General features: G+C 38.2%; 1 long non-coding RNA gene across 1 annotated transcript; it reads right to left on the bottom strand.

Moving 5' to 3' along the window:
• Positions 1 to 499: 499 nt before the first annotated feature.
• On the bottom strand, positions 500 to 17,900 carry LOC106857776 (uncharacterized). The gene is made up of 7 exons (XR_001403705.2): positions 17,782 to 17,900; positions 17,506 to 17,548; positions 15,899 to 15,962; positions 10,069 to 10,138; positions 9,912 to 9,975; positions 4,174 to 4,309; positions 500 to 702 (listed from the first exon to the last, which is right to left on the bottom strand). It is a non-coding gene; the product is annotated as an uncharacterized LOC106857776 (long non-coding RNA).
• Between the last annotated feature and the right edge of the window lie 6,095 nt (positions 17,901 to 23,995).

Here is a 23,995-nt window from a genome sequence, read left to right on the forward strand (position 1 = left end):
CAGCAAAGGAAATAGGCCCTATTCCATTGCCAGAAACCAGGACAAAAATTATTTAACAAGAGACTTGACACTAAAAAAGCATTCTTCTCTGTGACTTACAAGGTCTCTTCTGCTCCACTGAGAGGTGTGTGGGACAACAAGCCAGCTGCTAAGATCTGTCTGTGACAGTTCTTCACTCAGGGGGCATAACTACAGCCGTGTTGCACTCTCTCACACGGAAAGATGAAGAAAACACAGGTTTGTTACCCCAGAACCTCAAAATGAAGCAAATCTTGCACTGGGTACAGAAGGGAACATCAGCAAGGTCAGATCACTCTGCCTCTTCCCCTCATTCACCAATAGATGGTGGCAAAGGCCCCCTCCGAAGCTGCCACTGGACTTCCACAGTTATTTTTTCAATTCCTCTCATAACATAGAAAATGGGGAACGCAGATGCAGACATCTCCTTTGCAACAATCACCTATAAACCAGTTAATAATTTTGTCTAACATACCTGTACGTAATTACTCCGTTAATGCCAGCTTTCTTTATCTTCAAATATGAACATATTTGTTTCTTTTGTAAAGTAACAGTGGTATTTCACTTTAATTTCACACAAGAGAGCATAGAGAGGAACATCAAAGCAAGCTCTTCTAAAATAGGTTAAGAAATGGTGCTTGCTCCTAAGAACTCAGTACATATCTGCCTCAAAGGGAGGAGGAACTAGAGAAAAAAGAAAATTATTTCAAACTCTTGTTGCAGAATGCAGCATTATGAAGAGCAGGCTGCTCTTTTCCAAACTGCCAACAGTGAATGGTAACTTCACATCATTTCAAGAGGAAATCACCATCCACCATCCAGAGCTGCCTGCCACTCTTGGCCACTGGCATCAGGCTCAACAGAGTTCTGATGGCTCAGGAGAGCCAAGTATCACAGCCTTGCAAAGCACTCTTTGGTGGCAAAACTAGCAAACACTACTATATTTTGATTGCAAGGCTTTTTAAGCACCATGTTTGTGCTTCAGAGAGTTGTGTGAGAACCCTACCTCCACCTGAGCCAGGAAGAGAGCAGTACAGGTAGAGCATTAAGGGTGGCTGCAAAGCCACTGGCACACGTGGTACAGAAAACAGGAGCTCTGGATGTTTGCAAAGCACCTGTCACGATACCACCTGAAGTAAACCAGGTGTGCTGGCCCAACAATACATCACACAGTAATATCCTGCCTATCCTAGCATGACATTGTTTGCACTTCATGATGATATTCACCACCTCATCTCATGAGCCTATGTGAGGTTGCCAGCAAATGACTGCCACATTCCACATCAGCTCTTGAGAGATGGCCAAGGGTTTTTTAATCTTTAATTTGAGAACAAAGACCTTTGAGTTCCTTGGGATCAAACTGGTAAAAAAAAAAGGATTATTTTACTCTATTTGTTGTCAGGTTCACCTCTGAACATACAGTGCTAATTTCTTTTATCATATACCTTTGTAGAGCACTTCACAAAGATTTTTCTGTATTTATATAGTTCACATAGATGCTTTTCAGTTCTTTGCATATTTGCAGTAACTCATCTCCAAGCTGGGAATCTCTGATCAGCTTGTTTGTTTAAGTACCAGCCTGTCAGTATAAGTAACCCCTTGTGCATCAAGTTTTCCGTCTTGAAAATAACAGTAAAAAAGATATTCATATATTATTTTCCTCCTTGCAAGCCCAGTGAAACTTTCCCCAATATTGTGCCAAGCCAATAATCCTTTGATTTTAGTATGGAAGCTTTAAATTAATTTTTCTAAATTATAAACCTTTTCCTCCTGAATTTGAAATGTAGATATACAGAGAATCCAGAAAGAAATTCCTAGTGACCCATGAGGTTCTACTTTTTACCAGGAGACAGAAAAAGCAGCTTTGAACCAGATATCTTTTGTGTTGGATTAGGTAAGCTCCAGACATCCCTTATAACCTATATTATTCTACAAATCTATGACTCTATAATTCATTTACTTATTAGTTTTCACCCCTGGATTATTTATGAGAGAATGATTATATTCCTAAGAAAGAGATAAATTCAAAACAGAGAACGTGGATTAGTTCAATTTCTGTCCTTATCACTCATGAGCTGATATAAACATAAAAACTTATAAAATACTCAGGTTTCTGAAAGGCAATACAGTGCAGGTAATATTACTTTGCTAGGAGATCATCACAGATAACACACAAATCTCCTAACACTGAAAACCTAGACAGTTCTTTTTTTACCTCAGTAAGTTATTCCTGTCTTACTTAGTCTTCAGTGTGAATTTTTTATTGTCCACACAAGTAAGGTGGCATCTGTACTAACTTTAAAGGTGGATGCTCAGCTGTAGGATACATTCCAGTGGCTTCATTTATGCCCTCCAGGACCAGCTTATGCTCTCTGATATCATCATGCCTTTATCTGAGACAAGAGGATGCCAAGAAATTGAACTAGCATTTTTCTATTGCTATTACTATTCTTGCTAGTGCTAGTAGCAGTAGTAGCACAGCAGGTTGGAGGGAATCCAGTTATGTTCCCAGCCACCATCTTGTTTATTCTTCATTGGCTATTATTTTTTAACAGATTTCTGATGATAAAATACATTGCTGAGGTTTTCAATACATATCAAAGTGGGCAATAGTAGCAAAGAAAACTAACAATGGCCCTACTGCTAAGGAAAAAAAATCAAGTCAGGGTTCAAACAGTTGAGGAAAAAAAAAAGTTAGGGGGCACTGCATGCTGGTCACCTTTTTTGCCACTGTACTTAAAAGAAATTCCTTGGAAAGTGTGGATTAGGATAGTTTTGGGGACAAATAACACAACAGCCTGAGGGCAAGAGGTGAAAACACACCTTCAGAAGTCAGATGGTTTCCAAAGCCACCAGCTGTGCTCCAGTAAGAGGATATGCAACAAAGACATGTTTTTCACGTGTGTTTCCCACCCAGCAGTGTTATCTGGGTCCAGAATACTGCTTCAATGTAAAAAATTTCTTCAACATCTGCCAGCTGGTTTGGGAGTAGTGGTGGGAGCACCATGGCTTCAGTTCATGTAGGTAGGAAAAGGGGAATGCTTGTTTATCTTTTGAGGTCAGGGCACACAATGGAGGGAGCAGCATTCAGCCTGAAGAGAAATACTGGTAACTTCAGTATACTGAGTATAATTATTTGTAAAATCTCAGCATTTGAAGAAATGCCTATTTAAGTCAATGGGCGTTTTTCATTGACTTCGGTGATAGAAAAAATGGGCCATTAGTGCACTTTTTAAAAGCTCTGCTGAACAAATACATCACTAGGTGGTTCTGGACTTCTTTTATAATGCCTTGCCTTCTCTCTCAAATACTGCATTTATCTCTAGTCTTGTCCTTTACTGCAGCTTGTATTGTAACACTTTCACCTGCATCACAGGAGGAGAAGAATTCTCAGCTCTTATTCTCTTAATCATAACAAAGAATCTGCTCCATTAGTGTTGTCCTCATAGCATTGCAGCTCTGAGCAGTAAGAAACTTTATCAGAGTACACAAAGGTAGATTAGAGAATATCCTCATATTGTATAATTTGTAAGCTTTAAAATAATCCACTTTTTTGCTTTAAAGTTCTGATTAATTTTTTTGTTACAGAATTTCAGTTACTCTCACTTTGAAGCACAGCAGGGTGAAACAAATGAGCAATAATTATGGATTCATCAAATGAAAAGTTTTTGGAACTTTTCTACTCATGATGGACATTTCCCAGAAGAGAAAGAGAAAAAGAAACAACTTTAAGAGAGTCATCTGCATTATGCCAAACTGCCATTCCATCTAAAAAGGCCTTGTTATTTGATGGCATTATGATTTAATAGCTACAATTAGGTAAAAGTAGATACCATGGAGAAAACACAAAGCACACAGCAGTAATAAAATATAGCAGCTATAAAATACAGCTGTGGCTTATCATTTGCTGCCCACATAGTACAAATTTGTGGGTAACTCCATACATGTTGAGCACCCTGGATTCAATTCACAGAGAAACAGAGCCAAAAAAAGCCACTGTCTGTAGCTTGTCTGGACCAGGAATGCCTCCCACCTGCAATGGCACTGACTTGTTTGCTTTTCAATTTTTAAATTTTTTGTTTACTTGAGATGCAACACCATTGTCTATAGGAGGGAGCAGAGCATGAGCAGACAGGTGAAATGCAGTCTACCCACCTGTCACTGCTGGGCTAGACTAACAAATACAGATTGTTGAAATCTGTTGATTTGCTTGCCATAGCACCACTGGAATAGAAATGCTCCAAACTAAGCAGTCCTTCTGCAGCATCATTCCCCATAACAGCTGGAATTCCTGCAAAGAAAACATTATTATTTCTTATTAGTACACAGAAGAGGTAGTTCAGCATTTCCAGAAGCATCTTGGTTAGTTAAAGGCCTGCGTGCTGGTGAATACCATTTTTACTTGAAACAAAATATGCAGCATTTAAAAGGAAAACCTTTGAACTGAAGAATAATTTGATTTTCAGGAACATTGACAATGCTACTGAAAACAAAATGCTGGAAACGAGAAATTTTCAGATAACTGCCCTTCAGTTCCCCTGCGCTTCGTGAGGCTACAGTGAGTCACAGCACAAAGACCTTAGTGACAAGCAGCACTTGCTGACACAGCGGTATCACGATTCAAAAATATGCAGCACCACATAATTAGAAAATTAATAGCTGCTGGTACTGCTGTGGTGTCTCTATTCAGTGCTAACTGTGTTTCTGCCCCCGTTTCCCGGGGCAGTAGTGGCAGATCAGCAAACAGCTGGAGGAACTGGAGTGGCTCTGCCTCCCAGTTAACTGGATGCTCTCCTTTCCTCACCCAGGATGAACATCAGTGTTGCCATCCTTATGAGCCTGGGAGGACCTAAAGGTCTGGGGAAGAGAGGAAAGGAGAGGAGGGAGAGATCTAACACTTCTGAACCCTGTAATGCAGGGTTCTGGCAGCCTGTGAATCTCTCTTTTGACAAGCCTCAGCTCACCAGTTTTTCCCCCCAACCCTACTAATTCCTAGACTGAAATCAACTGCATTGCAACAATTTGTGGTAGCATAGTCCTTCTATTATCAGTATTATTATAGATTCACTAGGTAGATACTGCCCCTCCCTAAGCCACCTACCCTCTATACCAGTAGGAAATGAACAGAAATGGAGAATGCAGGACTCCAGGAAGGGTGTCAGCAGGTGGGACACATGCAATGCAAAACACCTTTTTTGCTATTAGTGAAAGAGAACACTAATTCATCTTTAATTAAATCACGAAGCTTTCTATTTGCCTGAATCACAGCTTTTTGCTGACACCCTCCCTACTCACCATGTCAGAGTTTCTGATTTTCCATCTGGGAATTTAACAAACAACATAATTTGCTTCATAAATCTTTGTTAAGATTCTTTGAATGCTGGCTATTTCCCCACGCACAGGCACATAAATGCACTCCCATTTCCACAGCAGAGCACTGCATCTCACAGCAGGAGAATGAAGGGGGAGAAAACCAGCTGTAGCACAGTCCTGAGGAAATGAATGTTACCAAAACCGATATTCAGTTTTCCCATGAATTTTGTGGTTTCTCAGAATGACGCCAGCTCTACCTTCCTTGTCAAGGAGCAAAAAATAATATTTTTACAGGAAATTAAATATTTGAACTGTTCTGAGACCTCCCACTTTCAAAAATCCTTTACTTGAAGTAAAAGGATGGGTGAGCAAGGGAGGGCTTGGCGACAGACAGTAACAAGAGGAAATCAAGGTATTCCCCATTCTTATTCAAAAACTGTTGCAAGCTATTCCAGAACTGCATGTGTTGGCTCCCTCCCTCAATCCCCCTCCCCAGCTCCCACATCATCACTATTGAAATCAATCACAACACATTGTCTTATCACAAAAGTTAAAACTCTGACCTTGATATTCTTCCCCACCAAGGACAAGCAGCTCTTGAGGCAAAACTGTCAGTGTGCCCTTATAACAGTACATAAACAAACTAAGGATTACAAGCTCCTAATGAGGTCTTTGAGGCTTTGCAGACCAGGCTTCTCAAATTGCTGTTCTCTGAACAAAGGAATCTTGCTAATCATTGGATTTGTGCTTTCCAATTTTGTGAAGTTTGCAGTGTTGTTCAAATGATATTATCGGATTTTAGATTTCTTTCTTAAAGAGCTTAACAGACCTATCTGTCCCATCTCTTGGCCCTGTTTCAGGAAAGTGTTTGGTCACATAGTAAGTCAGCTCTTATTCATAAATTCATAGGCATGAGTCTGAAAATATTGCATATAAATCCCAATGGAATTTCAGTATACATTGCCTGAAAAGTAAATTTCCTTGACTAAAGCTTTGCAAATGGATTCAACAGCTAAAAAAATAATTTTTTAGAATATGGAGAATTCTGTCCACTGGACAAGCGTCTAAGAAGATGTTATTTTGATGGTTTTGTTCTTTCCCTGTGTTAAGTTTCCTTCCCTAAGTTCAGATATGCTGAGGTAGCAGGTCCCTATAATGCTGTCTAGAGAGTTGCAGAAATCTCTTACTCTTGCTGTGCTTTGACCTCATCTGATTTAATTTACATATTCTGCAGATTTTCAGCTTGGCCTGTCAAATTTGCTTGATATATGCCTAACTCTTTCTTTGGGTTCTCTTCCAAGGGTTTTATCACTCCTGTTTACTTCAGTGCACTTACTTCTCAACAATAGTGTCGTTCTTATGCAGAAAAAGAAATTTCTTTTCTTGCCCCTTCTCCTCAGCCCAGCTGTCCTCCATAGATGTAGCTGCTCCTAATTGCATGGGACCTTGCCTTTGAGTAGATGAGGCTTTTTTATATCAACAAACACCACAAAGTGTGAATCAAACCCAAAGGGTGTTTGACTGAGAATTTAGAAAGTTAAACTGCTGAAATATGTAGTTTATAATTAAAGTACTAAGAAAACCTTTACTGAAGAATCGCTAGAGCAACACTATAATTACACTGTCCTTCACATCCTGCCATTAGCATTTCTAGAAGTGACATAATAATAATGTGGTCTTTTTTCTCTTTAGGAACTGTCAGCTCTCTTTACAGGATTCAAGTAAGTTTATAAAGAAAATAAAGTCCTTAAATGGAAAATGCAAACGATGATTTTTGTGTAAAAGACGTGACAGTCACATTAGTAAGCTCATGAAAATAATGTCTGTATATGTTTCAAGTCAGTAGAGCAGAACTCCCTTTTTCCTATTTTCTTATCTATTCCGAGTTCAAGAAAATAAAATGAAAAATTAAAAAAAAAATTAAAAAAAAAATCCTAAGAATCTTTTTTTTGAGCTCTCATGTTAACTGTTCCAACCTTATGTTTTCATAGGAACACAGATTGCCTGTACATCCAGGAGCACAGAGAGAGCCCATTTCAATCAATTAGAATCATTGAATTATCAAACTTGGAAAAGTCCATCTCAGATCATCTAGTCCAAGCATGAGAAAGGGAGATCCTGATCCCAGATACCAAAAAGACTCAGGTAACAGCCAAGCTGACAATAATAGAAATATTTTGGGGGATGTCCCAAGGACATCCTTTGGGCTGCAGCTGAGAGCAGATCATATTTCTTCTCTCTCATAGCAAGGAAAACGCTGCAGCACCAGCTGCAGCTGGTGAGTGCCTGGCAGCCTAATTGGACACATATCCTCTGTCCACTACATCCCTCAGGAGATGTCATTTGATTGGCATTCCTGCACACTCAGAAGAGGTAAAAGAAAGTATATGGCCCTATGTTACTACTTTGGGGACTGCAGTGACCCAGCTGATTCTGAAGGAGAGCTGATACACATTCAAAGCACAAGCTCCCAGGAGTTGTGGCTCACATGAGGCCTTGGCAGCCAATTCTGCTCTGTTGATTCCCAGTCAATTCTAAGTGTTGATACAAGAAAAACGTGTTTATGAAAAGTGCATTTTCTGTCAAGCAAGCAGCACAAGTATAATGGAGTTGAAATGAGATACTTGAATGTTTTAAATCTTCTGTGGAGTGTGGAGGAGAAATAAGTGCTAAAACAGATCTAAACGCATTCTCTAGTAGATTTTAATAACTGACTGCTTTAGAATAAATTATATTCAAAAATAAACTATGTCATCTTGACTAAATTGCGTGAAATTATATAGTTAGGATATTTCAAGATCATCAGATGTTACATTGAGGGCAAATATATCTCATTATAACAGTTCTGGGGGAAGGCAAGTGTTTCATGTCTGACACAGACAGATAGCATTTACCTGTTATATACGTACATATAAGATATTGACTTACTAAGGATAGGCAAGACTGAGTAAAGTAAAATTACTGGGAAAATGTGAATTAGATGTGAATCAAATCTCCATTTACCAAGTTAGTGTAGCACCAAGCTCATATCATAATCTTTACAAAAGTCAGTGTATACTTGTTTGAGTCTAGTACTACCTAAATTTAGCTATACTTCTTTCATAAATCAGTTCTCATCAGCTGAGAGCAGCAATAGAAATAATTCAGAGCTGACAAAACACACCAGGAATAATGCTTCCGATAAAACCTTGCAGTTTTTCTCTGTTTAGAAGCCTGGTCCAGAACCTGTGTAATGAAAGTGGCCAGGAGCCCTCACTCCCCTTCCAGCCAAAGATCTTTCTTCCACAACAGAGATCACAGTGGCAAAAAAATGCTTCTGTGTAAGATTCTTCGAGGCTGTATACAGTGGAAGAAATAACTTGTCTTTATACCACAATCAAAACAATTTTCAGCTCAAAAATCTCCATTTTCTGTATATAACCCGAACTTCCCTTTTACCATACATGTGACAAAGGTTTTAAAATCAAGCTAGCTGGCTTTTAAGATCATGGAACTAGATCAAACCAGCAGAACCCAGTTGTCCATCCAGTCATTCTGGCTAAGAGCTAGTCTACATCAGCTGGGAGGGGAAAGAGTGAATATGTGAGTTGTTCTGATGTTTTCAGTTCTAAATCCCTGCAGCTTCATGATGGAGTTCTCCCAAATGAACTAGCAAGCTTCAGCCAACTCGAGAAACCCTTCCAAAAGGGCATCATGATGAGTTGAAGCAGAGGAAGGAAGAGTTCACATGGTTATATCTGTATATGTCAGATGCCATTTTTTAGACTTCCCACTGCTGTGCTGCCCTTTGGTGTGTCACACCACGTTGAGTCTGTCAGATTACCCACCTGCCCTGTAGTGCACCACAGCCAAGCTGACCAGCTGCTAAGTCACTGTTTTTAAAAGCTGGTATGCAAGTCCATCCACTCCACTGGTGGTCACACACTCCTAAAAGCTGATTATCCTACTCAACATCACAGCAATCATGTACTGTGTAACTGCCTAGCACAATGCAGAGATCCTAGATTTCTCAGGCACCTGACGCTTTTAAAAGCTGTCACTGCACTACAAAATGCTGTGAAGTACATGTAAATAAAGGTAGGACAGGGTATTTGCCTAGGACACATCTTAGGTAACATCAAGAAGTGTTACTTTTAAAACAGCACAGGAGAGAAGGAAGTCTTCTGATAATTGTCTAGGTCCTCATCTTACCCCAGGTTGGTCATTATTGAAAACACTGACACTGATGCTGAAAACCAGCATCAGAATTCTGATGAGTTAGAGATGAAAGTCAGAATAATTTTGCTATGAGGAGCCAAAAAATAACACAGAGAGAGGTAGAGAGTCCCAAAGTCAACAGGATTGTGGAGGAGACATGGCAGTAGATGCTGCATTAAAGTGCTGGAATGGTTGATCTAAACAAAGACAGACCTCTGTGCCTGACAGAGGCTGAGTTTCAGGCAGGTGTTAGTGAAAACCCTTTCTGAACCTATTTGGCTCCATCCCCATATTCTCACATGTATGCTGGAAAATTCACATCAGCAGCAATTATTTTCCTTCTATTTTCAGAGCCCACAGCCCTCAGCAGCATTAGCACTTACCCCTCAGCTGTCTTCTTTCATTTGGCTGGCATCCAGGGCATACTCCTTCTGCACTCCAAGTGCCCTGTGTAAGGATTCATATGACAAAGCAACAGAGGATAAGTTGGAAACCTCAGGATCAGTCATGGATTAATGAGCCTTTGGCAGACCTTTGTACCTTCTGTTTCAGTGCAAGGCAAAATCCTTTGATCTTCCCTTATCTGCATATTTGCGGAGGAGCATGTAATCTGAAAAAGCAAACAAATAAATAAAATCCCTTAGGTCCATCAAAATAAGAGACCTAATCAGACAAGATTTGTCTCCTAGAAGAAGAATCTGACAATAATTATGTAAGAAACGTGTAAGATATATGGCTTAATGCATTAATGGAAGGCTGTCATGTGCCACAGGGATGAACACAGTCTAAAAGCTTGGGAAAATGGAATTCTTCTTAGTGGCAAAACTTTCAACACACACTACAGTCGGTATGTACCCTATACATTTATAGATATATAAATTTATGTTTGTTTCCTCCTTCTTCTTCATTAAAGGTACAATTTTTCAAAATTGTCCAAGTGACTTTCCCACTTGAATTTAATTGAATTGCATAATTACTGAAGCTGACAGCATGAGGCCAAACGCTGCTCTTGAAATCATTGACTGCTCTGGGAATTTTGTGAGTTCAGAAGACCACAGACTTTTGCACAGGCTGAATCTGCAATGTCTGCAAAAATGTAGCAGCCGGGGCTGGCTTTTTGGAGCCAGTCATCAGAATTACACCTGCCCAGGGACAGGTGACAAAGCTTTCAACATATACAGCATTTGAAATAAATCCTATCCTTTACAGAAATGGTCAATTCTCCAGATATCTGTTCTGTGCTTTCCCCCAGCACTTCTCCGTAGTTTGGAGAGAGTGTCATGATTAGGGCAGGTGTTCCACTGAAAAATAGCAGAATTTCTGATTCCTCTGCGTTTCCTGTGGCAGTGCCATTTTCAACCAAATACATTGGAGAAACACTGCCGTGGTCTGTGACTGTGATAGCTCTGACAAAGACCACTGAATATTCCCTTCTTACCTTGAAGCCATGTGGCTTCAAAAGCTATCAGTCCAGGAGGCCTTTTCGCAGGAAAAAAGTGGATGCCTCTTAGACTTCCACCAGGATTAATTTTTCCTGAGGTGGGAAAACTGGTTGGAAAAGCATCAGCTTTTGTTAGGAAAGGATATTAATGTGGTCATGATAACAGAAACCAGCAGAAAGAAAGAAACAAGCAGATTGTGCCTTGCTTTTGAAGGGTACCCTGCATCTCCTTGTTTATGCATTCCCTAACCTGCTTTGGCCAGAATACCCACCTGAACATAAACAGTTTATATCGCAAATGTAGATTGACAAGATTCATTTCGATAGAAGAGGGTTAGGCATTGCTGGCAGCCCTGAATGAGTGATAGCATCTCACACCACAAAGGGTGACAAGCAGTTGTGGCATGAGCTTCTAGTGGTATCTGCTTCCTACTGCAAGCAGAACACAGCATCCCTCTATAGGTTTAAGAGTTAACCTGCTTAAACTGGTAAAACAGTACAAATTATTTATTTTTATTTAATTTGATAGAGCATAAACGGATGCCAGCACTCCCATGACCCATCAAGTATGAGAACAAACAAATCCTTGGGTTACACTACATTCTTATATGCCACAAAGATAGGGAGAAGTGATTCCAGCTGCTGAAGCATCTGGTAATAGCATTTGTGGAGTATGAATGGGGAACCAAATCCCAGCCTGCTTTACTCGTGTGAGTAGTTTTGTGCTGATCTGTTCTTAAAATAATCATCAATTCCCGCTCAGTGCTTTCCTCCATAAATTAGTTCCTATGATGTATAACAGCCACTAAAAGAAGAATTGAACAGGGGAAATTAACTTGCTTTTCAGTAGCAGAAATTTATCAAGGCCACACTTTTTACTGGGACAAAAACAATTCATTTAAGCCTTGTCAAGATTTCTAATTAAAAATCCTCTGCTCCCAACTGCAACTCACAAATACTGAGCTTAATTTGGAAGTTAATAATATTTCCATGCATTTCTGCTACACTCTGCTATTGCAGCTATGACTCTAGTCTGATAACAAGAGCATTGTACCCAAGCCAGCAGTAAATGACTTTCCTTATTTCTGTGTAAAAATGAAGCTTACTTTGTAAAAGAGGGATGGGGAGGTTTGAAGCTGTATTATTGTCTGGGTTTCAGCCCTATTGTATGAGATAAGAAATATCTGCCTCATTATGTGTAGGTTAATGCATCAGATATTGCAGGCATGAAAAGATTTGACTTTTTATTGGGACTCAATCATCTTACACCAGGCCACCTGCTTCCTGGCAGGTCTGCTACCCTTAAGTGTTTGTGTGAATGGCTTGGACCACAGATCACAGCAATGGAAGATGAACTAGCCCACAAATAGAGCTCAACTCTGCTTTTCATTAGTTGTTCATGAATTGGAAGAGGTCTCTTCCTTCAAAGACTTAGGTAGTGTAGGCCTTCATCATGTACAAGGACCAATTTTCTCTTCTAGCAGAATCTGAGATTTTTCTGTTCTGTGATGAATGACTATGATTCAGGCCTATTGTACTTTGACTGGGTTTTCCATGCAAACTACAATATGAATGTGAAAGAAATAAAACTTTCAATCTTCACCAATATGTAACAGCTCATTTTAACTTCCTATAATTCTAGGGGATTATTACACTGAAAAACTCGATATATGACAAATCTCCAATAAGTCAAAACTCGACACCTCTCTTGCATGTCTTGGAAGTATTTAACTTTGAAGCAATTAATATTCTGTGTTCATTATACATCAGTAACATCTTGTCTCTATGCCATCTCATCCTTGCCTACCAGTTGCATCCCTGATTATAATCTGTGAGACAAGAACACACACAAGAACATTTGCTGACCATACAATGAAAGCTAAGCATTTACTTTTCTGTACATTAGCTCATTACCTCTGTAGTCAGGATATTGCCAGAGTTCTCAAGGGATAATGCTTTAAAATAGACAGCTTTAAGGAGAGATATGAGAGAAAAACAAGAGGCATTTTCTGACATCTATAGGAAAGGGTTTTCTAATTATCAGAATCAAATACAACAGGAGCCTTGAGTTTAAAAAAATCAGACTAAATGTAGGGTAGGATGGGATTCCTGCATGACCACAAGGCCATCATTAAGTTTGACCCAAACCATACCTTCCAATATAACAACTGAAAAATAGACTTCATTTTCCCAATGTCAAAAAAAGAAGCATGAAAAAAGCCTCCTAAAAGGAGGACCAGACTTTCTGTTCTTAGTTTTATAGAAGTTGGTTATAAACATACCCAACACTTGAAAAGCAACTAAAGAAATAGCAGCATAAACTTCAAGGAGGAAAAGCCTCAGTACAATGATTTTGTCTTTTTTTTTTTTTTTTTTTTTAAACCAAATTAAAATATTATTATCTGTCAAAGTTTCAGAGGAATTCTCTTGCTCATCTTTCAGTTTAACAACTTCAGGAATCATTAAGAACTAAAACCAAGTTAGAACTAGGTACTAGTGACACTTTTTTTTTGCAATTGTTTAAGACTGGCATACACACAAATTTTTGAACTCGGAGCTCCAAAGTACACATGATAGACAGGGGAGCTAGGTCTTTCTAGCAAATACTGCTAATTCTTTCTTTAAAACTCATTAAGATACAAGTTATGAAAATTCCTCACATTGTTTTAACCTTGACTAAAGTCACCAGAGCCAACATAAGCCTTTCCAATGGTTTCAGAGAAGGCTGAAAATCCTGAGACAGCACCGTCTCTTGAGTTTGATGAGCTATGACTCCTTAGCACTCGTGGCAACACACTGTCACTGCAAAGGTCACATCAGCCATGAAATTCAGGCAGTCCTAGCAGCCAGCCTGCCTTTGGTGACATAAGAGAAACTCCAATGGACTATGAGGTTTTTGCTGTTATCAGTTTGCTCTCAATGCACACGGAGAGAGGAAAAGAATGAGTCTACCTGATATTCTCTGGCTTGTTTTTCCTTTTTTTTTTATTTTAAATTTAAACACTGTACACCTCATATGATGGTTATTTTTACTTATTAAAATGTTAAGATGCATTTTCTTTTTCCACTTTGTAAGAGAAAAATATTAGGTGTCTTGGGCTATTGAGCTGATAATACTTGTGTAAATATGTTGATGTTGGAAGACCACAGTTTGACATTCTGTGTGCTCCTATGTAATTTTTAGGGATGTAACTTTGTTAGGTAAAGCACAGCTAGACAGCTGTAATGAAAAAAGAATTATAACTGACAGAAATAGCAGAACTAATTTAGCCAAGAGCATTTACCCAGCAGCTTACTAAAACACTGAAAGAACAAAAGCTCACAACTGTCCTTCAGCCACAAACTTCAAAAAATCTGGAAAATGCTCTCCACCTCATAACAGTCATTCATCTCAGTCAGTCCAAAGAGGCTGCAGCACAACTGTTCCTCTGGGACAACCCGACCTTGAGCTCTGAGATCATGCAGCCCACACCAGAACAGTTAATGCCCTACTCCTACTCTTGACAACTCCTGCTCAAGTAAGCAGCTAAATTGGAAGCAAACACAATGCCATTTCTGTAACTTTTTGTTATTTTCTATGCATTAAGAATCACTCTTTCACATAGACAGCAAATATCCAAATTTCTTCATACACTTCTAATTATTGCATAGAATTTCATGGATACCTGAGTTCCATCCATCCTGACCTAAACCATATTCATAGGAAATGCACTTTGAAACTCAATAGTTTAACTGAGTTAATATTAATTCTGATGAGCATGAAAATAAGAAAGACTGCTGCAGAAGGTTCAGAAACTCTAGAAAGGGTTTCATTATGTGTTACAGCTATTGTAAAACATTAAATTAATAAATGCAAACTTTCTTCCTACATATGAGAAACCCATTTAAAAGAGCTCCAAAACTTGTCACTTCCTCTCCTACTGCTGTTTGTTGAGGGGTTGACATCACAAATTTGGTTTCTCTGGACATACGAGTTGATTTTCTTGCCACAGATGAAAGACTTATTGATAATGAAACAGCTTTAAATAAAAAAAGTTTTGTTCAAAACTATAAGCAAACTTGCATGTATAAAACCAGCATAAATATCTAGTTCCACAGATTTGATGATGATGATAATAATAACAACAATAATAATATATTTTCTGCTTTCAGACTTAGACCTGTATCTAACCACTACTTAGAAGGGCACTTAGTGCAAAGAACACATTATCTCCACTTCTATATGAAGCAGGTGGTTTCCTCCACCTTTCCTCTGAAACATCTGGTGCTGGCCACATTCAGAGACAAGTTTGTAGAGTTGATTAATATCAAGCCTAATTTGGTATGGTAAATCCTCCAAGACAAATTCCACCATAGTGTGCAGATGTACCGTGACTCTGAAGTAAACAATTTGGCATAATTTATATCACTATAGATTTGTCCCATAGATTGCATAGGTTGGCTGGATTTGAGTTTTGAGCTTTTATTGTAGTCTTTCCCCTTTTTAAGTAGGACTTTATTATATTTTAATTTTTAAAATACACACAATTGTGTTTTCTTTAGCATATTAATTTCTGAATGCACAAATGGGTTTTAGGTAAGGAGACTGAATTCAAATGGAGAAAAATACCCTGTTTCTGAGATGGTCACATAAGTCATGTCAAGCAGTACATGCAGTTCCATGGCCAGGAATCTTATATATGGAAGTGCCTGTTCTCTAAATCTCACAACACAGTTGCTTCTCGTTCACCAAGTGTTGCCAGGTCCTACAAAAAAACCTGAACTGTTGTCTCCAGCCATATTGCTCAACGTAAGGAACACTTCACCACTAAGAATACTTTTGACTGCCTGCAGCCTTCCCCAACACTCAGCACCCAACAAATGCTCCTTCTCCTTCCTTCACGAATGCATAGAGAAGGGAATTTAAAGCAGAAGCTGTGATTTTTTTACCTGGGAACAATTTGAGCGCTTGTGACCTGTGCAGACAGGAAACACACAAATGGTCCACTAAGTCCTGGGAACAAAGAAAGAAAGGAGAGGAATGAATAGCCTTGTCCTCTTCTTCCTGTGTTTTTTGAGAAGGCACCTGTAGCCTGATATCTTTCCCAAACAGAACTGATTTATTTTTATTCATTGCCTGCTAGGAAAGACTCTGTTCATGTTAGAATTAGCAAATACTTTTTTCTGATAACTATAATCCTGTTTCTCAAATTCCATTAAATTATCTGTTTGCTGGAATTTGGGAAAGGATTAATGGTCAAACAACCATTTCCTCTGCAGGCCTTTGTTTACATGTACATCTGGTAATGATAACGCCACAAAATGGCTGTCATACAAAGGTAGACTTAAAAACCAAAGAGTTGATATAGTTGAGCTTGTGACAGTCCACTCAAAACTGAAACCAAGGCTTCATGAATGAATTTAATGAATTCAATTGCAAGCTGTAGATACAATCAATCTATATTTTACTTTTATTTCTGGATTAAAAATGGATTCTTCCATGCATCCTGCATACAGCAAATACCAAGTATTCATTACAATCAATAGAGTGTATTATATTGTGACCTCTCAGCTGTAGTAAGATCTTTCACCCAGCAGAAATCATTCTATGTGAAGGGCCCTTGAGCACAAATTAAATGAAAGTAGACTGCAATCGAGGGAAATTATAGACATAACTGCTGTAGAATTGAAGTCAACTCTTTCTCTGCATGATCACAGCAAACAGTGCAGATGCTCTCTACTATCAGCATTGATGTAGGTGCCAAAATTCCTTCCTGGTGAAGGAGTATTAATAAAATTCCTTTTTCCTACATGGATGTGTCATCAGCACTACACAAAAACAAAGACAAAAACAAGCCTTGAAAATACAATAGGAGCCTAGGAACCAATTTGATCTACTACTGACGTTATAATACAAATTAGTGTCTAATGACAGACATTTCAGTTATGAATAAGAATTCACACATTGCCTGCCTAAGTGATATATGTGGAGTTGTACTAAGTACACTTAAAGGTCTCCTGCTCCAAGAAGTTTGACAGAATCATACTGTTAAAAACCCAAAGCATGTGCTTGCTTAGAAAACGAAATGTCTTCTTTTTTCCTTTCAACTGCTTTTTCAACATAGATTTTACAGCTTTTTTTTTGCTCTACAAAGGCAATAAAACCAAGTCACTCCACAAGGTAGCAAAACATCAGAATCCAAGCTAGCTTGACAATAGCCAAGAAGTTAAGAACAGATAATGGAATATGCTTGCCAACAGCTACCAATTAAAATTTACAAAATATTACTTATGACCATGTTCATCAGAGAGAACACACTAGCTGGTAAAATGTAGTACAGTCAGGAAAGAATCATAGAAAGGGCAGAGATTCTATTCTTTTGAGCAAAGACACCAACTTCAGAGCTCTAAGCCTTTAAAAAGAAGATCTAGTTTAGCAGAGGTTTTGAGCTGTCTAGGAGATTGAATAGGTCTTTCATGAAGATAGAAACCTCTCAGTTTTCCCAAATAAATGAATGCAAAATGCACAGTTCCCCTTTAGGACTCAAAGGCGTTACCTGTAGATCACTGAAGGAGCACAGGCCACTTTATTTCAGACACCTGTGAATAAGTTAAAAAAAAGATAGAAACTTTAGAAAATTTTTAAAATCTATTTAAGGATATTTCCATTTAAAAAAATATACTTCACAAACATATCAACTAAAAGAATCCTCCTTTAATGCTAACTTTTATTATGTGTTAAAATTTAATTTACAGTGCTGACTTCTTAAAAAGAAAAATGCAAATAAAAAGAAAACATGTTGTCTTAATTGAAGTGCTTGCAGGAAACATACCCATTTCCATCAATCAGAAACAGCATGCTCTGGGGACCAGGACAGATGGATGACAGACAAATGGTGAGAAGTCTGAATTGATCATCTCTAACATCACTTTAGGATTCCCTTGTCTTTCCATTCTGAAATTGTTAAAAGCTGAGAAATGCAGAAAAATGTCAGAGGAGAGGAAACATATTTTTGCCTCTGGAAAAATAAATGCAAGAATGTACCATCTTTTTTATTTATGGCGTCATCTCTTTACCGATTCAGGAAATATTTGCATACATATATATAATTTTTCCCATTAAAGATTTTGAAAAAATGTAAAGGAAAGTCAATTTACTATTTATCTTAATGTGGCTGAGTCCTTTTCACAGGGAATCATCAATCTGCAGTAATTGGACCCAATAGTTGCATCCCACACATTTCCGAGCCAGCTGAATCTGGCAAGATTCCAAATGCTGTCTTTATTCTGGGTCTCTCCAGAAAATTTCTGGATATGTAAGTCCTGTCTAAAGCCCTCTGAAAAGGATATCTTAGTCCTAGAGCCCAGGAACAGGAACTAGTGTTAAAGCTCAACTCAAGTCTGATTATAGGCACATTTTCCCAGAATTTAGACCTAGCTGTAGCTGTTCCAGTTCATGTTAAAAATAGATAGATAGCTAGATATCTAGATAGACAGATAGATAAAACTTTCAATGGAATTGCCTACAAACACTTCAATTTTAGCTACTGCCAGAGCATTGCAACATTTGCAAAAAAAACCCACACAAATATTTGAAAAGCATCTTCCTTTGGAGCACTGATCTCTTCCTTTGCAGAAGGATGTTGGACTTACCTTTTTTTCTTTCACATTTCTTTTCTTAAAGGAGATATGTCTCCTTTACAGCATTGGAGCACTATAATTTTTCTTCATCATCTAGTTGAAATTTTCCCATGTTTGCCCCATCTCTCCTTCTTTGCCAGCAGCTGAGCAGGGATCACATAAAAGTCAGTGATTCTGCTAGTAGTACCCCTTCTATTCTACTACACTGGAAACATCTGCTGAGACCTTCACTGGCCTCTTACTGCTTCCTAGATGCATTCACCACTACCACAAAATAGTTACTTTTTCTTTACATTGAAGGTCACAGTCATAAATGGCATTCATAAAACAAAGAAAAATTATTGTCCTGAGAGGGGCATGTTCCCCACACTGTCACACTATTGCTCCTGTCTTTTTGTACCAGAGAATCAATAGACTCTGCTGGAGGAGAGCTCCTGCAGCAGGTTATAAATTGGCTATCTCAGCAGAGCACAGGCCCTGTGCTATCCCAACAACACGAGGCTGCTTCCAATCTCAGTGTCAGCCACCTGTGGTACCCCGTGTGTGGTGCTGCCCGTGTGCTTTCTGGCCATCAAACTACTGCTCCTCCCTGCTTTTGCTAATTGGAATTTACGGGAGCAGGATGTGTGTCGCATGCAATTACAGAAGCATCTCTACCTATGGGCCTGCAATCTAAAAACATCATTTTGTGCTAATGTTTCCTTACAAAGGGCATTGTAATATGCAATAATTCATCAGCACAGTAATATAAACATGAAATTAAGGCATAAGGAGCCTCTCTAACGTAATGATCTGTGAAGCAGATAACTTCACAAGATATTGTCGAGGGCTTTCAGGCTAGAGAACACAGATATTCCTTCTTGAAACAAGAAGTCAATACTTCTCCCTGGGCTCTTCATTTGTCAATTTCTTTCACAAATCTCGGTGTAGTCACAATGTGGGTCCCAGCTAATTTTAAAACACCTTGTAAACTGAACCTTGTCTGAAGCTGAGCTCTCCAGATTGGGTGGTGAGGTCAACTCACCAAACATCCAAGCCCCCAGCTATATAATCAATCATGAAGTCAGGATTTCAGGCTGTGTGTATTTTAAATACAACAGCAGTGAAACACTCTTAGCCACCTGACCTGTTGGTCCTGTAATAAATAGACCCACTCAGCCAAACCCTGCTGTCACAAAGAGATTAATTTAAATTAAAATAACCCTTTCTTCCTCTTCTCATCAGTTACCACCTAATAGATCAGCTTGTAAGACATAAACAAAAGAGCAAGTCAGAAGCAATTAAGGAAGATTTTGTGCATGCTCAGAGGTGGCCGCATATGAGACCCAAGAATAAAATTCTGAAAAATTGATCACACACAAATCAGGAAACCTGCAATCTGACTACCACAACTTCTTTCCCCTCCCCACTAACAAATCAGTTTCTTAAGATTAGAGAATTAGATCTTTGTTGTATGAGTTATATAGAAAATATTTGCACCCTCTGTGTATTATTTTCTGAGTTATACCTTGTTATTAGCTCCTTTCAGATTGCTCAATATCTGCACCAATTGCCTCCATTCCTTGCTGCTGATTCTCATGACTCTTGCCTTTAATTTGTTGCCTAAAGAAATAATTCTGGAAGCCTCCTGAAATATCTCACTTTCTTGGCGCATAAAATTAGGCATTTCTACAAAAAGGGCTGCAGCTTCATCAAATAGCCAAGTTCTAAACAGGATTACTTGAGTCTTGATTTGATGCCTTTAGGCTCTACAGTTGTCATGTAAAGAAATCATTAATAAAGCAAGGGTAATTTTTACACCTAGAACAATTCACTCTTTGCTTGGGGAAAAAAAGCATTCTGATTCATTTGAGCTAAATTCCCAAGAATCCCTGGGAAAAGGGCCAAGTAGTAAAAATAAAACCATTTCAGCACAAGACGAAAGAAAGCAAAGTAGAACAGGTTTTGATCTTATCCTCTAGGCAGCTGTTGACCTACAGCAAAACAAATTGTAATCACTTTTAACTAATCAGATTGCTGCCTTTTTCAGTCTTATATTTTCTTTATCTCTGCAAATATAAGGAGTAGATGGAACACTGGATTCCTTACTGTGGTCACCTTGTCCCACAACTTCAGAAAAAATACAAGAGCATTATTTTCACATGCAATCAACAAAACAATATTACCTAGGAATAAATTTTTAACTTTACCATAAGACAGGAGAAATTTCACTCTACCTTCTCCATACTAGAACTATTAAATTGCTTCATCTATCTGAGAAGCTTTGTTAACTGACTAGAGGAGAGTTTGCAATTTGCTTAATGGAATACAAACTTACCAAGAAGCTTCCTTAGATGATCTGTAATGTTAGCAAGCTACCAAATAAGTGTACTTAACTAATATGTTAAGTATATCTGGAAGATGGAGTATAGGAGGTGTCAGAGAGACAAATCATATATATTCATGTCTGAGTATTTCTTCACTTCAAGAAGCTATCAAAAGGATCCTTTTAATATGTCAACATTTTTATTTGGAATTAATTTCAGCCTCTTCTATCTCCTGAAACACTGTTGGTTGGGGGTTTTTTGGCTTTTTCTGAGGAGTAGGAAGAACAGGTCTATAAAATTCCTTCCAGGCTGAACAGCAAAAACAGCAGCTGCAGGAGGTATGAGTGGCTTCTTGGCAGAAAAGCATTCTGTCATACATCAGATCCACACTCATTAGTATTAGTGAGCATTGCTGCAGTCAGAATTAACTGTTATGCACGGGACTCAAGGATATTTTAGCCCCAAACAATGAGACAGCATATGTAATTTAATAATGGTGGCACCAGCTTAGCTGCACTCCTAATTCTTTTGAACAGGATGCAAAACTAATACCCTCCTGTTAGTGTAGCTGAAGACTTCCAAAACATTAAATAGGAAATATATCACAGTCTTGTAATAGGGCAAAGTAAAAAAAAAACCCTGATGTGAACAAAAAAGCAAAAAAAAAGGACCATTATTTGGACGTACTTCTACAACATACTGAGCACAGACTGAACATTAAATATTAAGCATTACTAAGCATTAAGAGGTCTCATTACCATTCAGGTAACATCTAACAGAATCAGGCCTTTTACGAGGGGATAGTAGCCACAGGAAAGGTCATAGTAGCATTTTTAATCAGTACACCTCAAAGCACCACAAGAAAGATGCCAGTATCATTATGCCCATTTTACAGATTAGGAAATTGAGGCAAAAAGCTTCATCAAGATTTGACAAGCTACTATTAGAGCTAAAAACAGAAACCAGTTATCTTAAATCCTCATTAAGTCTAGTCACGAGCTTTTCAGGAGAAAACGGAGACAGTTGTTCTTGGACAATGATAAAGACCTGACTTTTCAGAGGTGCAGTCAGCAAGGGAGACAGACACTTAAAGCCTACAGAAATAAAGCATTTATTTTTTCCCTTCTTACAGCCAGCACAGTCACCAGATCAATAAGCAGCCTGAAGTGCTAAGACTGTGTTTCTTGGCCTGGTTTCAGATGGCATTCCAGACAAACAAATCCAACTGCCCCCACTGAGTTGTTCTCAAGTGAGTGGGATTCCCTTCAGACAAAAAAGTTGTCTGCATAGGACAAGTTACAGGATCAAGACATAATAGCAAGATGAATTATTAATTTTAGCATGTTTAAAATTGCAACATCCCTTTAAATATAAACTATTTCCTATGTAGTCTTGACAGTACTCTCATTAAATGCTAATAGATGATTCTGTAATAAACAGAACCTTAAAAATTAATCACATTTATATACCTTGGGATGTCATGAGTAACAGTGTTTTGCAACTTAGAAGTGCACAGAATCTTTTTTTTATGGTGCATTGACAACTCCTTCTTGGTGTTGAACAACACCTCATTATACTTCATGTTACAAATATATTTGTTTTGTAGAAAAATTTGCAGTTATTCTATAAATTTCAAATGTTAGTTGTACAATTTTCCTTCATGAGAATGCAAGAAAATCTCTTCAGATTGATTGTTTTGTTGTACAGACAGAGCAATCACTTCCATGTGTGCCATAACAATTATAAACCTGAGGTATTTTTTCTTATGAGCTAAAGTGATATACCACTCAATTAGAAATGCAAATATGTGGGCTGGAGAGAAAAACTGTAAACAAGTAATGTTTTCAGAAGGTCAGCTTTCTCACAGCCCCCTCTAGGTGCACAGATCATAATCTACTTCAAGCAGAGCTGCTGGTAAAGCTGAGGTAATGGTTAATTAAATATGTTGTTCCTAGATACTTTGAAATCCTTCAGACAAAGGCACCATGCAATCTCAAAAACAATTACATCCAAAAATCACTGTTATCAGCTACTACAATAATATAAATTACATTAACACAGACTGTAGGCCTACTAGTGGAAACAAACTTGAATTTCAGAGGAGTCTCAAAATGAGATTCTGGTGTTGGGACAGAGGCAGATGACTCAGCCATTAAAAATGCAGTGCTGTCCCAGCTTTTTTTTTTTTTTCCTTTGGAACAAAACCTTGGAGCCATACTATGGGGTAGATCTCAATTCTGACACAAAAAAAGCTTCAAAGAAGTCAACAACTGTTTATCACTGCTGCTCACACAGTTCCAAGCTCATCATAGTCACTTGCTAGGGAAACCACATGATTTATGCACATTCATGGTATTCAAGCTGGAAATAAAAGAAGAGCAAAACAGAAGGTTTTACATGAGTTTTATATTTGTCATACCAAGGGAAAGAAAACAAGATGGAAACCTAGGTGCAAAAGGATGTGGATTGAGATCCATTTTTAGCAATAAGGTAAGTTACTACCCTCAGCTGTGAGAAAAGTAGACAAGCATATCATGTGAGCTCTGCAGTTTAATGGCAATGTTGGTTCTACTCTAACAATGATTAATTACCTGATTTAATTATTAGTAGTTACCTTGTGTGCAGGGCTACAGCACAAACATGAACTCGAATTTCCAGTCTCTTGACATGTACAGTTATTAATTCTGTGTACTGTGGGGTTTTACACTGTGGTGACACCCAAGTATTACTATAGCCAGCTAGGACAATATCTGGATCAAATTACTTATTTATTTGCTCATTTAGATTTAAAAAACTGGCAAACCACAAGTTTTATAGTAACTATCAAATAAGTTACATCACTCCAAACTCCTAGAGGTTTGTGCAAGCACATAACTTACAGTGATGTAAAGCAAATGTATTTAGAAGTATTCTAGATTAATAAAAGATTCAAGCAGTGTAACTTAATTTGGGTATATGCATGTCAACAGAAGAAAATAGATTCCATTTAATTTAGGCTAACATTTTTAAGGAGTTTACTCAGGTACACAAAAAGCTGTCTGGAAACCCCCACAAATTGCTACACAGACAAATTGCAGTACGGGAACAGGCTACTGAGTAT

Source organism: Sturnus vulgaris, chromosome 1 (assembly GCF_052056855.1).
Source record: "Sturnus vulgaris isolate bStuVul1 chromosome 1, bStuVul1.hap1, whole genome shotgun sequence".
NCBI classification, from domain to species: Eukaryota; Metazoa; Chordata; class Aves; order Passeriformes; family Sturnidae; genus Sturnus; species Sturnus vulgaris.